We start from the raw sequence: 13,241 nt of genomic DNA, 5'->3' as shown, positions 1-13,241 counted from the left end.
ATCTCCCTCGTCCTAGAATGAAAAGCCTCATCCTGAGAGCAGATGCGGCGGAGACGGAGGAATTGCGAGAAGGGGGTGGCGTTTTTGCAAGAGACGGTGAGAAGAGGAATAGTCCAGGTAGCTGTGAGAGTCAGTAGGCTTCTAGTAGACATTAGTGGATAAGCTGTCTCCAGAGACAGAGACAGAAAGATCTAGAAAGGGGAGGGAAGTGTCGGAAATGGACCAGGTAAACTTGAGGGCAGGGTGAAAGTTGGAGGCAAAGTTAATAAAGTCAACGAGTTCTGCATGCGTGCAGGAAGCAGCGCCAATGCAGTCGTCGATGTAGCGAAGGAAAAGTGGGGGACAGATACCAGAATAGGATCTTTTCTAACAGGCATCTCACAACAATGATGAATTCCCATTCTAACCACACCTTGTCAAAATTGCAATATTAATGAAAAAGAAAAAAAAGAATATGTTCAAAATACCCGGCACCTCATATCAGCAATTCGCTGGGCTGTCTTTTATAAAAAAGAGAGAAAATCTCCGGGTGCTGGAAATCCAAGCAACACACACAAAATGCTGGAGGAACTCAGCAGGCCAGGCAGAATCTGATAAAGGGTCTCGGCCCGGAACGTCGACGATACCCTCTTCCTTAGATGCTGCCTGGCCTGCTGAGTTCCTCTTGAACTTTGTGTTATTTATAAAACTAATATACTGCCGGAGTCCTGATGTTCCCGGCGATGACGTCAGCTGTCGCGCTCAGCTGTGCAAAGTCTGAGACTGTGAAAACAAATACTGAAACACTCGGATTCGTGTCAAGTCTATCTTCGGGAAAGGAACAGGTTCTCCAACATGGCTCAGCCAGCAGAAAGAGGTCAGCATTGAAATGTTCAGATATTTCTGTCTGGTAGTCAGATAGACTGATCGCTTTCTGTGCCGTGAAGTTTCTCAGTAAGACAGTGTGATTGAAGAGTATTGCTCGTTTGAGCTACGCCGAATCTGGCACTGGAATTCTGTGCAGAGGTACTAGCTCCTCAGCTGTATTGGACTTTCGCTCTTCCTGAGTGGGGACCAGATTAAGATTTGGACTAGAATGAATTCTTTTGATCTAACATAGGCCAAAGAAAGGGTAAGATTACACTGGCTAAAGCAAAGTTTGGTTGGAATTACATGTTCTTTTATTACACAGTACGTTAAAAAGAAAGAATATTAAGATAAGATAATGTTTTGTTTGTGTCATTTCACATAAGGAACACACGAATGTTCATCTTCACTATTGGCCATCTAATTGAAAATTGACCATAACCTCTATCTACTTTGGTGCTGAACTGCTCAGTACAATAGACGCTTAATTCATTGTTTGTGTCTGCACTGTGAATTCAATCAGTCTCAATGCAGTAAACATGGAAAGGTTTTGAAGATTACGATGTAAAATCACCTGCATAATCAGACGTGGCTCAACTAGTAACAAGGAAGGCTGAGGACTGACAGGTTGGTGTGGGAATAGGGGGTGTTAAAAAGATATGCAATAATGCACCCCCCTCCCACTTCGCCATTCCTCATCTCCTTTTCCATCTCTCGCCTTATCTCCTTGTCTACCCATCGTCTCCCTCAGGTGTTTCTCCCCGTTTTTCTGCCTTCCATGGCCTTCTGTCCTCTCCTATCAGACTCTCCCTTCCCAAGCTGTCTCTCTTTCACCAAACATCTTCCCAGCTCTTTACTTTGTCCCATCCCTTCCCGGTTTCACCTATCATCCTGTGTTTCTTTATCGCCCCCCCCCCCACCTTTTAAGCAACACACATCGAAGTTGCTGGTGAACGCAGCAGGCCAGGCAGCATCTCTAGGAAGTGGTACAGTTGACGTTTCAGGCCCAGACCCCACCTTTTAAATCTACTCCTCATCTTTTTTTTTTTCTCTTGTCCTGCCAAAGGGTTTCGGCCCGAAACGTCGACTGTACTTTTTTCCGTAGATGCTGCCTGGCCTGCTGAGTTCCTTCAGCATCTGCAGATTTTCTTTCGTTTTTCAAAGCTGTGCTTGTGATAGATTTGCGTGTGGGATCTGAGCCAGTTTAGATCATCGGACGGGTTTTTACGAATCTACCGTGTTTGCAGCAATTCCTCCATGGCACATTTCCTTTGTAGATCTTGCTTCGTCTTTAATCCAATGTACTGTTCGCAAATTGTGATCTTTGCAGTGTTCCACAACGAGAAGAATTCACACCAGCATCTTTACTTTCTTAAAGGTTAAGGAGGTTTGACCTGTTACTGAACATGAAAAAACTTCTATCGTTACACTATTGATTGAATCCGAGCCGATTATGCCACGGCCTGGTACTGTGATTCATGGTTGCAAGTGTCATAGCATTTGGGTATGGCGCAAGTGCTGAGAGACACTGAAGCGAGTCGACAGCTCACGGAGTTCAGTGCGAACTTGGCAGGGTTTTAAGGAAAAGGAAAACAAGAAATGCTGAGCCAACAGAGTCGCTAACCAAAACTGCCGAAATGAAAGTTAGATGTCAACGCCGCGGCTGAAAACAATAGCTAAATACCAAACGAAGATCCGCTCGTCTCTTTCTCGGACAAGGCTGACAGTAAGCAGGGAGCGTAACATTACTGTGCTTTACTCAAATCTCGATAAGACTGCAACGAAAAGCAGGGAGTTAATAAAACAGTAATTAGCTGGAACGTGCATATTCACAAGCTCAATTTCCGAACCTGCTGTGGCGCGTCGACCCTGCAGCAGAATCCGCGGTTGTGACTCCATTCCCCTCCCCCGCCACCCCCAACCAGACACCATAGACCTGTGCCGCAAGAAGTCCCAGATGAGTGACTTCTCCAAGATGTCATTTGCAAAAGATCCAAGAACGTTCCTCAGAACCATGCCCTTCTGAATCTACGAGGCACTGGACATTGCCTATACCCGGTGAGATGCTAGGAGCCACCACACGGTATAGACCAAGGAATTATCCACCAAGCGGGGAGGAAAGGGGGGGGGGTGACAGGTGCCAGGGGAGAGGTAGTGACAGGCTTGAGCTGGGAAACTTGAACCACAGGGTGGATCTTCATTGATACAGGTAGGCGCAAATATGCGAGACCTTGTTGACAGATTTTTCTACTACAAATGGTCCCACGTAGCGCGGGGTCAATTTGCGACTCTTGGCCTTCAGGGGAAGATTCCTTGATGCCAAATAGACCTCCTCTCCTGGCTTGAAAGGCCTCGCCTGTCGGCGGAGCCGATCAGCCTGCCGAGTATGTTGTTTCTGAGCGCGCAGCGGAGAAGCTCCGGCTCGTCTCCAGGAGCGGTTGTAGCGCTGGATCAGCTGTTCAGCATCAGGATCTCCAGAATCAATCTCCCGGTCAGGTGATGGTTCTGGGTGTCGAAGGACCGCGTTTGTGGTGAAACGTTGTTTTAGTTCGGAAAATGCTTGATCGGCACCAATTGTCCAATGGAATCTTGCAGATGTCTTCCTGGTGAGTGCAGGTTTGGGAGCCGCCGTAGAGATGAAATTCTGGATGATGCGGCGATTAAAGTTCGCAAAGCCCATGAAACGCCGGACCTGTTTGACTGTAGATGGTTTGGGCCATTCCGTAACCGCCTGATATTTTCTCGGCTCCATTCGAACAATGGATGGGGTAAGTATATAGCCCCAAAACACCAACTCGCACTACTCTGGCTTAGCGTATAGGTTATCCTCGAGGAGCCACTGGACGTGCTGGATGTATTCCTGATGAGAGTGAGAATCGATAAGAATGTCATCCAAACACACAAAAAGGAACTGATTCAACATGTCTCTGAGCGCATCATTAACTCAGGTCTGAAAAACAACAGAGGCGTTGGCCAGACAGAAGAGCATGACAGGGTACTCATAGTGGCCAGCGAGGTGTTGAAAACTGTCTTCCACCCACATCCTTCTCTGATACCAAAACAGATAATAAACATTGCTCAGATCAATTTTGGAAAATATGGTTGCTCCCTGAAGATGTTCGAACGCAGAGGCAAGCAGGCGAAGAGAGTAGTTGTTCCTCACAGTACTTTAATATTATTTAGGGGCCGATAATCGATGCAGGGACAGAGCTTGCCACGTTTCTTGCGGACTAAAAGGAAGCCTGCTCCTGCTGGCGAGGTTGACGGACGGATAAACCCCAAGGCTACTACCTCCTTGAACTATTCTTCCATGGCCACCGTTTTAGGATGAGAGAAGGAAAAGAGACAGCCCCGGGGAGGACAATTAACGGATAGGAAGTAAAGGGTGCAGTCATGTGCAGGAAGGGAGACCTTTTTACTGACCTTAAGAAGATCAGCATATTCGGCCGGAATCCCAGACAGGTCCTCATCCTTAGCTGACACAGGAGGAGATTCATGGAGCGGATTGAGCTGGACCCAGACAGGTGGACAGGCATGCCAGTCCCCATTCTTGAAGTGCTTTAAGAGACCAATCAACCGGTGGGTTATTTAGGGATAACCAGGAGGACCAAGCACCAGTGGCAGTTCAGACGAATCAACCAGATAGAAGAGTTCTTCACTGTGTTGTCTTCGAGCACAAGTTGGAGGGTTCGGTGGAAGGAGGACCTGGCCGGTGCCCAGAAGTCGACTGAGCATGGCCGTGACGTTGATCTTTTCTCTTAATTCATGAGTAGGAACTCCCCATCTTTGAGCCAGAGAGATGTTCATGAGATTCCCGGGGTCACCGGAGTCGACAAGTGCCTGAAGTTTATGGGTCCGAGCAAGGAAGCTGGCGTATTGCACAATTCGGGAAAGCTGATTGCAGAGAACCGACCCATCAGGACTCCCCTCCCTGCTGATGGGTATCCTCTTTTACTGGACAGTTCAGATAAGATGCTCAAAATTGTCCTGGATCACTCCAATAGACACAGGAACCTGTTCTGCGTAGACCTCATTCCTCCTGAGATAAGCGCATGCGTCCGACTTACACAGGCACCTCCGTGAACTGGGCGCTGGTTAATGAGGGAGGTGGTGAGGGAACACTGTGATCAGACGGCGACCTGTGATGTCTCAGGTAGCTTGAGACATTCTTTCCCTGCTCCACTCAGCTACCCAGTCGTCATCTCGAATAGCCAGATTACTCGGGTCATCCAGACCAGCGGTCCCCAACCACCAGGCCGCGGACTGGTACCGGGCCGCAGAGCATGCACTACCGGGCCGTGAGGAAACGATATGATTTGGCGATATGAGTCAGCCGCACCTTTCCTCATTCCCTGTCCCGGTCACTGATCAGCCATTACGCATGTGAGGTCATGACCCGCGCGTCATCCCTGTCAGGGTGGGAAGGAGGTCAACTCCTTGAGCTTGCAAATGACGACGGGCTGAAAAGTATGTTTGACATAACATCTCTGCCGGCATTCCGGATCAAAGTCAAGGCTAAATATCCTGAGATAGCCACGAAAGCACTGAAAACATTGCTTTCATTTCCAACATTTTTCTACGAAGCAGAGTTTTCTGCAATGAATGCAATGAAAACTAAACTGCGGAATAGACTGGACAAAAGGAACCCCCTTCGAGTATTGCTGTCTCCCATCACCCCTCGATAGGACCGTGTTGTTGTAGGGAAACAAGCCCAGGGCTCCCACTGATTCAGCGATATTGGTGTGTTGCAATGATTTTATATGTTCATACGGGGGAAAATATGTGCTGTGTGTTTAATATCCAAATGTTACTTAAAATGTTATGATGCTATTGACTTATAAGTGACCCTATAACAATTACCGCACAGAAACAGGCCTTCTCGGCCCTTCTAGTCCATGCCGAATGCTACTCCCACCTAGTCCCGCCGACCTGCACACAGCTCATAACCTTCCATTCCTTTCCTGTCCATATACCTATCCAATTTTTCTTTAAATGATAATATCGAACCTGCCTCTACCACTTCTACTGGAAGTTCATTCAACACTTCAAGCTCCCCTAATTGACATATCCGTGTATTCATGCGAGGAAAATATGCGCTGTGTGTTTAATATTAAATTCGTTAGATAAACCCTTTTAGAAACAAAATTGAGTGTATTACCCACTTATCGCCTATATTCCAGTAGTGATTAACACCCACCCCCACGAACAGAATCACCAAAAAGGATTTGCTGGGCGGGCAGGTGGGGTGAGAATCGGCGGGTCACGACGCGTATGCGCACTGGTGCCCGCGCAAGGCTTCATGGCCATTGTAGTCTTTCAGGGTAAACAACGCATTTGACCGCTATCTTGTCCGTTGGCAACCCTACCCCCCCCCCCCCCCGGTCGGCCGGTCCGCAAGAATATTATTAATATTAAACTGGTCCGCAATGCAAAAAAGGTTGGGAACCCCTGATCCAGACAATCCTGCTCATCACGGACAGCGATCTCGTGTCGGACCCCTGTGTTCAGTCTGCGACTGAAGGCAGGGATGGGAGATCTCTCATTCCATCCCGTCATTCCAGCAAACATGCGTAATTTGACTGCATAGGCCCCCACCATCCCTCTGCCCTGGTACAGGTCCAGGAGTCGGTGGGTATTCTCCTGACTCCAGTTTAAAAGATCAAAAACTCTCCTTATCTCTGCAAAGAAATGTCGACAGGATTAGGCTGCAGGATATCCTTGCACCCGTAAAGCGTTGAACAGGCTGAGTGTTGGTCCATCGAGGAGATTTACCGTGTACGCCAGTTTTTCTACCTCATCACTAAAACATCCAGGATGGGCTTGGAATGTCAGCTCACACTGAGTGATAAAGGTTCTGCTACATTCGGGGTCTCGGGAGTATCTGCCCAGTGGTGGTCTGGATGTTGGAGTCAGTGGCTGTCCTAGTGCTATGTTAATCAACTCAATTTGATAACTTTATAATCGAAATTTAGGCTTTTACAGACTTATCCGAGTATAAAATACCCCATGGATTCTGCACGTAATTGCTTCACATTCTAGAGCATTTTAAGGCATTTACCTATCAAACTTTCTGGCATCTAAAGGAACTAATTTTTTATGAAGATTGATTGTAATCTTCTTAATTGCAGTGATGAAATAAATATTTCGTAATGTGTGTTTATGATTTCTACTCTGGTAATGCATGTTACAGTGTTTATATACTATTTTGTATAATTTTAATTAAGGACTGGTTTCTGGTTTCACCTCTGTAAAACAGGGTAGTTGTGATGGGAGAAGTTCAGGGGATATTTGTGTGATGTTTTGCATAGATACGTTCCAATGAGACAGAGAAAGGATGGTAGGGTACAGGAACCATGGTGTACAAAGGCGGTTGAAAATCTAGTCAAGAAGAAAAGCTTACAAAAGATTCAAAACAACAAGGTAGTGACGGAGATGTAGAAAATTATAAGGCTAGCAGGAAAGAGCTTAAGAATGAAATTAGGAGAGCCAGAAGGGGCCATGAGAAGGCCTTGGTGAGCAGGATTAAGGAAAATCCAAGGCATTTTACAAGTATGTGAAGAGCAAGAGGGTAAGATGTGAGAGAATAGGATCAATCAAGTCTGACCGTGGACAAGTGTGTATGGAACCGGAGGAGGTTGCGGAGGTACTTAATGAATACTTTGCTTCAGTGTTCACTATGGAAAAGGATCTTGGCGATTGTAGGGATGACTTAAAGCTTGACCGTTTAGACATTAAGAAAGAGGATGTGCTGGAGCTTTTGAAAAGCATCAAGTTGGACAAGTCACTGGACCCGGACGAGATGTACCCCAGGCTACTGTGGGAGGCGAGTGGGGAGGTTGCTGAGCCTCTGGAGATGACCTTTGCATCAATGGGGACAAGAGAGGTTCTGGAGGATTGGAGGGTTGCAGATGTTGTGCCCTTATTCTAGAAAGGGAGCAAAGATAGCCCTCGAAATTATAAACCAGTGAGTCTTACTTTAGTGGTTGGTAAGTTGATGAAGAAGATCCTGAGAGGCAGGATTTATGAACATTTGGAGAGGCATAATATGATTAGGGATAGTCAGCATGGCTTTGCCAAAGGCAGGTCATACCTTACGAGCCTAATTGAATTTTTTGAGGATGTGGCTAAACACATTGATGAAGGTAGAGCCGTGGATGTAGTGTATATGGATTTCAGCAAGGCATTTGATAAGGTACCCTGTGCAAGGCTTCTTCAGAAAATAAGGAGGCATGGGACCCAAGGTGACCTTGTTCTGTGGATTCAGAATTGGCTTGCCCACAGAAGGCAAAGAGTAGTTGTAGACGGGTCATATTCGGTATGGAGGTTGTTGACCAGTGGTGTGCCTCAGGGATCTGTTCTGGGACCCCTTCTCTTCGTGATCTTTATAAATGACCTGGATGAGGAAGTGGAGGGATGGGTGAGTAAATTTGCTGGGGGAGTTGTGGATAGTGTGGAGAGCTGTCAGAGGATACAGCGAGATGTCAATAGGATGCAAACCGGGGCTGAGAAGTAGCAGATGGAGTTCAACCCAGATAAGTATGAGGTGGTTCATTCAGATAGGTCAAATATGATGACAGGATATAGTATTAATGGTAAGACTGTTGGCAGTGTGGAGGATCAGAGGGATCTTGGGGTCCGAGTCCATAGGACACTCAAAGCTGCTGCGCAGGTTGACTGTGTGGTTAAGAAATCATATGGTGTATTGGCCTTCATCAATCATGGGATTGAATTCAAGAGCTGAGAGGTAATGTTGAAGCTATAAAGGACCCTGGTCAGACCCCACTTGGAGTACTGTGCTCATTTCTGGTCACCTCTCTACATGAAGGGTGCAGAGCAGATTTACAATGATGTTTCCTGGATTAGGGAGCATGCTTTATGAGAATAGGTTGAGTGAACTTGGCCTTTTCTCCTTGGAGTGATGGAGGATGAGAAGTGACCTGATAGAGGTGTATAAGATGACGAGAGGTATTGATCGTGTGGATGATCAGAGGCTTTTTCCCAGGGCTGAAATGGCTAACATGAGAGGGCACAGTTTTAAGGTGCTTGGAACTAGGTGCAGAGGAAATGTGAGGGATAAGCTTTTTACGCAGAGAGTGGTGAGTGCGTGGAATGGGCTGCTGGCAATGGTGGTGGAGGCGGATACAATAGGGTCTTTTAAGAAACTCTTGGATAGGTACATGGAGCTGAGAAAAAATAGAGGGCTATAGCTAACCCTGGGTAATTTCTAAAGTAAGTACATGTTCGACGCAGCATTGTAGGCCAAAGGACCTGTATTGTGCAGTAGGTTTTCCTTGTTTCTATGTTCTATGATCTAAAAATTCTTTGTTGTGATTGGCTCTCATCTAGCTGCTCGAGTCCAGAAACTTGAGACCTGTCAGAAAGAGATGCCAGGAAAGAGATTGCTAAATTTTTTGTGTGTGTGGGGGGGGAGAAACGTGGATTTTATTTCCCATTTGAGCGTGGAGTGTTGGTGCATTCTCATTGATTAGAGATTCTAGACCGTTGTGTTGGATTGAGGGAAAGACTATAATTGAAATGTCCAATCATAACATTGTTGGTGCTTCATTTGTCTGACAGCACAATAAAATCATAGATTACATTCTTTTTATATGCCATGGAAAAATTATTCCATGTGAGAGAAATAATGTCCTTGTCAAGGAAAACTACTGGAGAAAATCAGACAGTCAAGCAGTACATGTGGAAAGAGCAACCAGTTAAACTTTCAGATCAGCGATGGATCCTGAGAACTGGGGAAGAATGGAGAGGTGTCAGTTTTGAAAGCAGAGTTCTGGGGGAGACTGAGGTGCAAGACTAAAGCAGATATGGAATTTGTTTAAAACTGATCAGGTAATAACAAGTGTGAGTACTAATAACAGCTATCCATCAGTGGATTGACTTTAAAATATTACTACTAGTTTATAAAGCACTGAATGATCTAGGGCCAAAATACATCTCTGATCTTCTGTTCCACTATGAACTTTTCTGAGCTGTCAGATCAGTTGGGGTGGGTCTTCTTACCGTCTCCAGGGTCAAAACTATACACGGTGAAGCAGCTTTTAGTTACTATGTTCCACATATCGAGAATAACCTTCCAGAGGATCCGAAGTCTGCCCCAACATTAAGCTCTTTTAAATTGATGCTTAAAACTTTTCTTTTTGATGTAGTTTTTAATTAGAATCTCCTGCACTGTAACTTTTATTCTTTTCAAAAACTATTTATCATATCTATTTTTGTGTGATTTTATTCTCTTTATATTGTCTGAAATATGATGTTTGATTTTTATATCTTGTTCTTTGTAAAGCACTTTGAACCACCTTGTGTTTGAAAAGTGCTGTACAAAAAGTTGCCTTGCCTTTAATAATAAGAAAAGGGCTGTAAAATTAGAGCTTATTCTAGAAAACTGTTTAGTGCCTAGATGGTAGATAAGAACTTTGTGAGTTTTTTTCAGCATTTTCTGTAAGTGTTTTGTTTTTGTTTACCAAGGAACATATTTAATTTTTGTATAACTGTAAGTAAAATGTTAATATTAATGTTCCATCCATTCATTCTGCATGGTCTGACACATGCCTCCCAGTTCAGCCTATTACAGATTCTTGTTACTATTCTTCAACTGTCTACTAGGCTTTGCTTGCTACTTCTACTACACAATTCCCAGTGTGCTTCAGGACAAGTTCCAGGGGGTGAGTACTGAAATGCCCAGTGCAGGAGTATGTAAACTATCTAGTTTTAATATTATGCAAGTAATTTGCCTATGTTGAATCCTGCATATCTGTCCAAGCCACAACACTGTCTTTGCCTTGCGCCTCTAGTATTCTGCAAATTGTTCTGAAATATTCAGAGCAAGAAGTCACACAACACGTGTGAGTGGACTGTGTTAGAGTTGTCAGGCTTCGGCTCAAGCTTGGGCAAGCAGAGGCAGAGGTTTTAAGTAAGTTTCTCGGAAGTTATTTTTCCTTCTGTTAATACATAGCTAGTTTGCTGAGAATGGGTCCAGAGTTAGTGGTCTGTTCCTTGTGTGAGACGTGGGAACTTTGGGAGATCTCCATTCTCCCTGATAACTACATCTGCACAAAGTGTACCGAGCTGTAGCTGGATAACCTTCGGCTCATACGACAAAATGAGGTGATAGATAGGAGCTACGGGGTGGTAGTCATCCTGAGTTATAAGAGGCAGGTACCTGGGTGATTGTCATGAGAGGCAAAGGGAGGAGGCAGAGAGTGCAGAGTACCTCTGTGGACATTCCCCTCAATAATAAGTATACCACTTTGGATTCTGTTCAGGAACAACCTCTCAGGGGGACACTGTGGTGACCTGATCTCTGGCACTGAGTCTGTCTCTGTGGCTCAGAAGGGGAAGGGAAGGGGTGAGAGGAATACAGAAAGGATTCTGCATTAGAGGAGCAGAGAGCAGACTCTGTGGACAGGAAAGAGACACCTGGATAGTAAATTGCCTCCCAGGTGCCAGTAACAGGAATATCTCGGATCAGGTACACAACATTCAACAGGGGGAGGCTGAAGAGCTGAAAGCTATGGTACTTATTGGAACCAACGACGTATGAAGGAAAAGGGATAATGTCCTGAAGAGAGAATATAGGGAATTAGGTAGAAAGCTGAAAAGCAGGACCTCTAGGATAGTAATCTCTGGACTGCTGCGTGTACCATGCATCATTGAGGGTAAGAGTAGAATGATTTGGCACGTGAATGCATGGCTAAAGAATTAGTGCAAAGGGTAGGGTTTCAGATTTCTGAATCATTGGGATCTCTTCTGGTATAAATATGACCTGCACAAAAATGACAGGTGAAACCTGAACTTGAGAGGGACCAATATCCTTGTGGGCAGGTTTTCTTGAGCTCTAGGGGAGGGTTTAGACTAAATCTGGTAGGGGGTTAGAGACTAGAGTGATAGGGCTGAGGGTGGGGCAGTTGATATACACCCCGATGCAGTGTGTAATGTAACTGTCAGGAAGGACAGGCAGATGATAGGGCAGAATTGTAGTCAGTAGGATGAGTTAAAGTGTAACAGAGGGCCATAATCAAAAAGGGTGATTGATTGATACAGGACTGAAGGTTGGAACGCACGCAGAAAATGGAATAAGCTAGATGATCTTGTAGTGCAATTGGAGATTTGCACAAATGATGTTGTGGGCATCACTAAGTCATGGATGAACGAAGATCATAGTTGTGAGTTTAACATCCAAGAATACATATTGTATTGAAAGGACAGTCAGGTAGGCAGAGTGGATGGGGTAGGTCCATTGACAAAAATGAAATCAAATCCTTAGGTGACATAGGATTGGAAGGTGTAGAATCCTTATGGGTCTATTTAAGAAACTGCGCATATGAAGAGACTCTGATGGGAGTTATATACAGGCCTCCGAACAGTGGCCAGGATGTGGGCTACAAATTACTATGGAAATTTTAAAAAAGGCAATGATGCAATAGTCATGGAGAATTTCAATATGCAGGTGAAATCAATTTGGTGCTCCCAAGAGAAGGTATTTGTAGAATGTTTACGAGAAGGCTTTTTAGAGCTGATTGTGGTTGAATCCACTCAGGGATTGGCAATTCTGAACTGGATGTTATCTAATGATCCAGATTTCATTAGGGAGCTTAGGGTAAAGGATCCCTCAGGAGGCAGTGATCGTAAATGATAGAATTCACACTGCAGCTTGAAAATTAGAAGCTAAAATTAGCTGTATCAGTATTACAGTAGAGGAAAGAGAATTACATAGGAATGAAAGAGGAGCTGGCAAAAGTTGATTGGAAGGGGACACTAGCAAGGATGACAGCAGAACAGAAATGGCTGGAGATTCTGTCAGAAATTTGGAAGATGCAGAAAAGATACATCCCAAAGATGAAGAGGTATTCTAAAGGGAGGATGAGGCAACTGTGGCTGACAAGGGAAGCCAAAAGTATCAGGCCACTGGAAATTGACACTGGAGAGTTTATAATGGCAGACGACCTTAAGAAGTATTTTGCATCAGTCGTCACTGTAGAAGACACTGCAAGAAATGCAAGACTGGCAGGGGGCAGAAGTGTCCTTGCTATTAGTAAGGAGGAGGTTCTTGGGAAGCTGAAAAGTCTGAAGGTCGGTAAATCACCTAGACCAGATGGATTTACACCCCAGTGTTCCTAAAAGAGGTAGCTGAAGAGTTTGTGGGGGCATTAGTACTAATCTTCCAAGAATCACTCGTTCCTGAGGACTGGATCATTGCAAATGTCACACTACTCTTCAAGTAGGAAGGAAGGCAGAAGAAACAAAATGATAGGACAGTTAGTCTGACTTTCGTGGTTGGAAAGATGTTGGAGTGTATTATTAAGGATGAGGTTTTGGGGTACTTAAAGGCATGTGACAAAATAGGCCAAAGTCGGCTTGGTCTATTATGGGAAAATCTT

The 13,241-nt window shown here is 45.0% G+C and overlaps 1 pseudogene; it reads left to right on the top strand.

The window, feature by feature from the left end:
• The first annotated feature begins 722 nt into the window (after positions 1 to 722).
• The window catches only part of LOC140203093 (lysosomal dipeptide transporter MFSD1-like), a 46,606-nt pseudogene continuing 34,087 nt past the window's right edge, over positions 723 to 13,241 (top strand).

The sequence above is a fragment of the Mobula birostris genome, chromosome 9 (assembly GCF_030028105.1).
Source record: "Mobula birostris isolate sMobBir1 chromosome 9, sMobBir1.hap1, whole genome shotgun sequence".
Classification (NCBI taxonomy): Eukaryota; Metazoa; Chordata; class Chondrichthyes; order Myliobatiformes; family Myliobatidae; genus Mobula; species Mobula birostris.
This window is presented reverse-complemented; position numbering and strand designations above follow the sequence as displayed.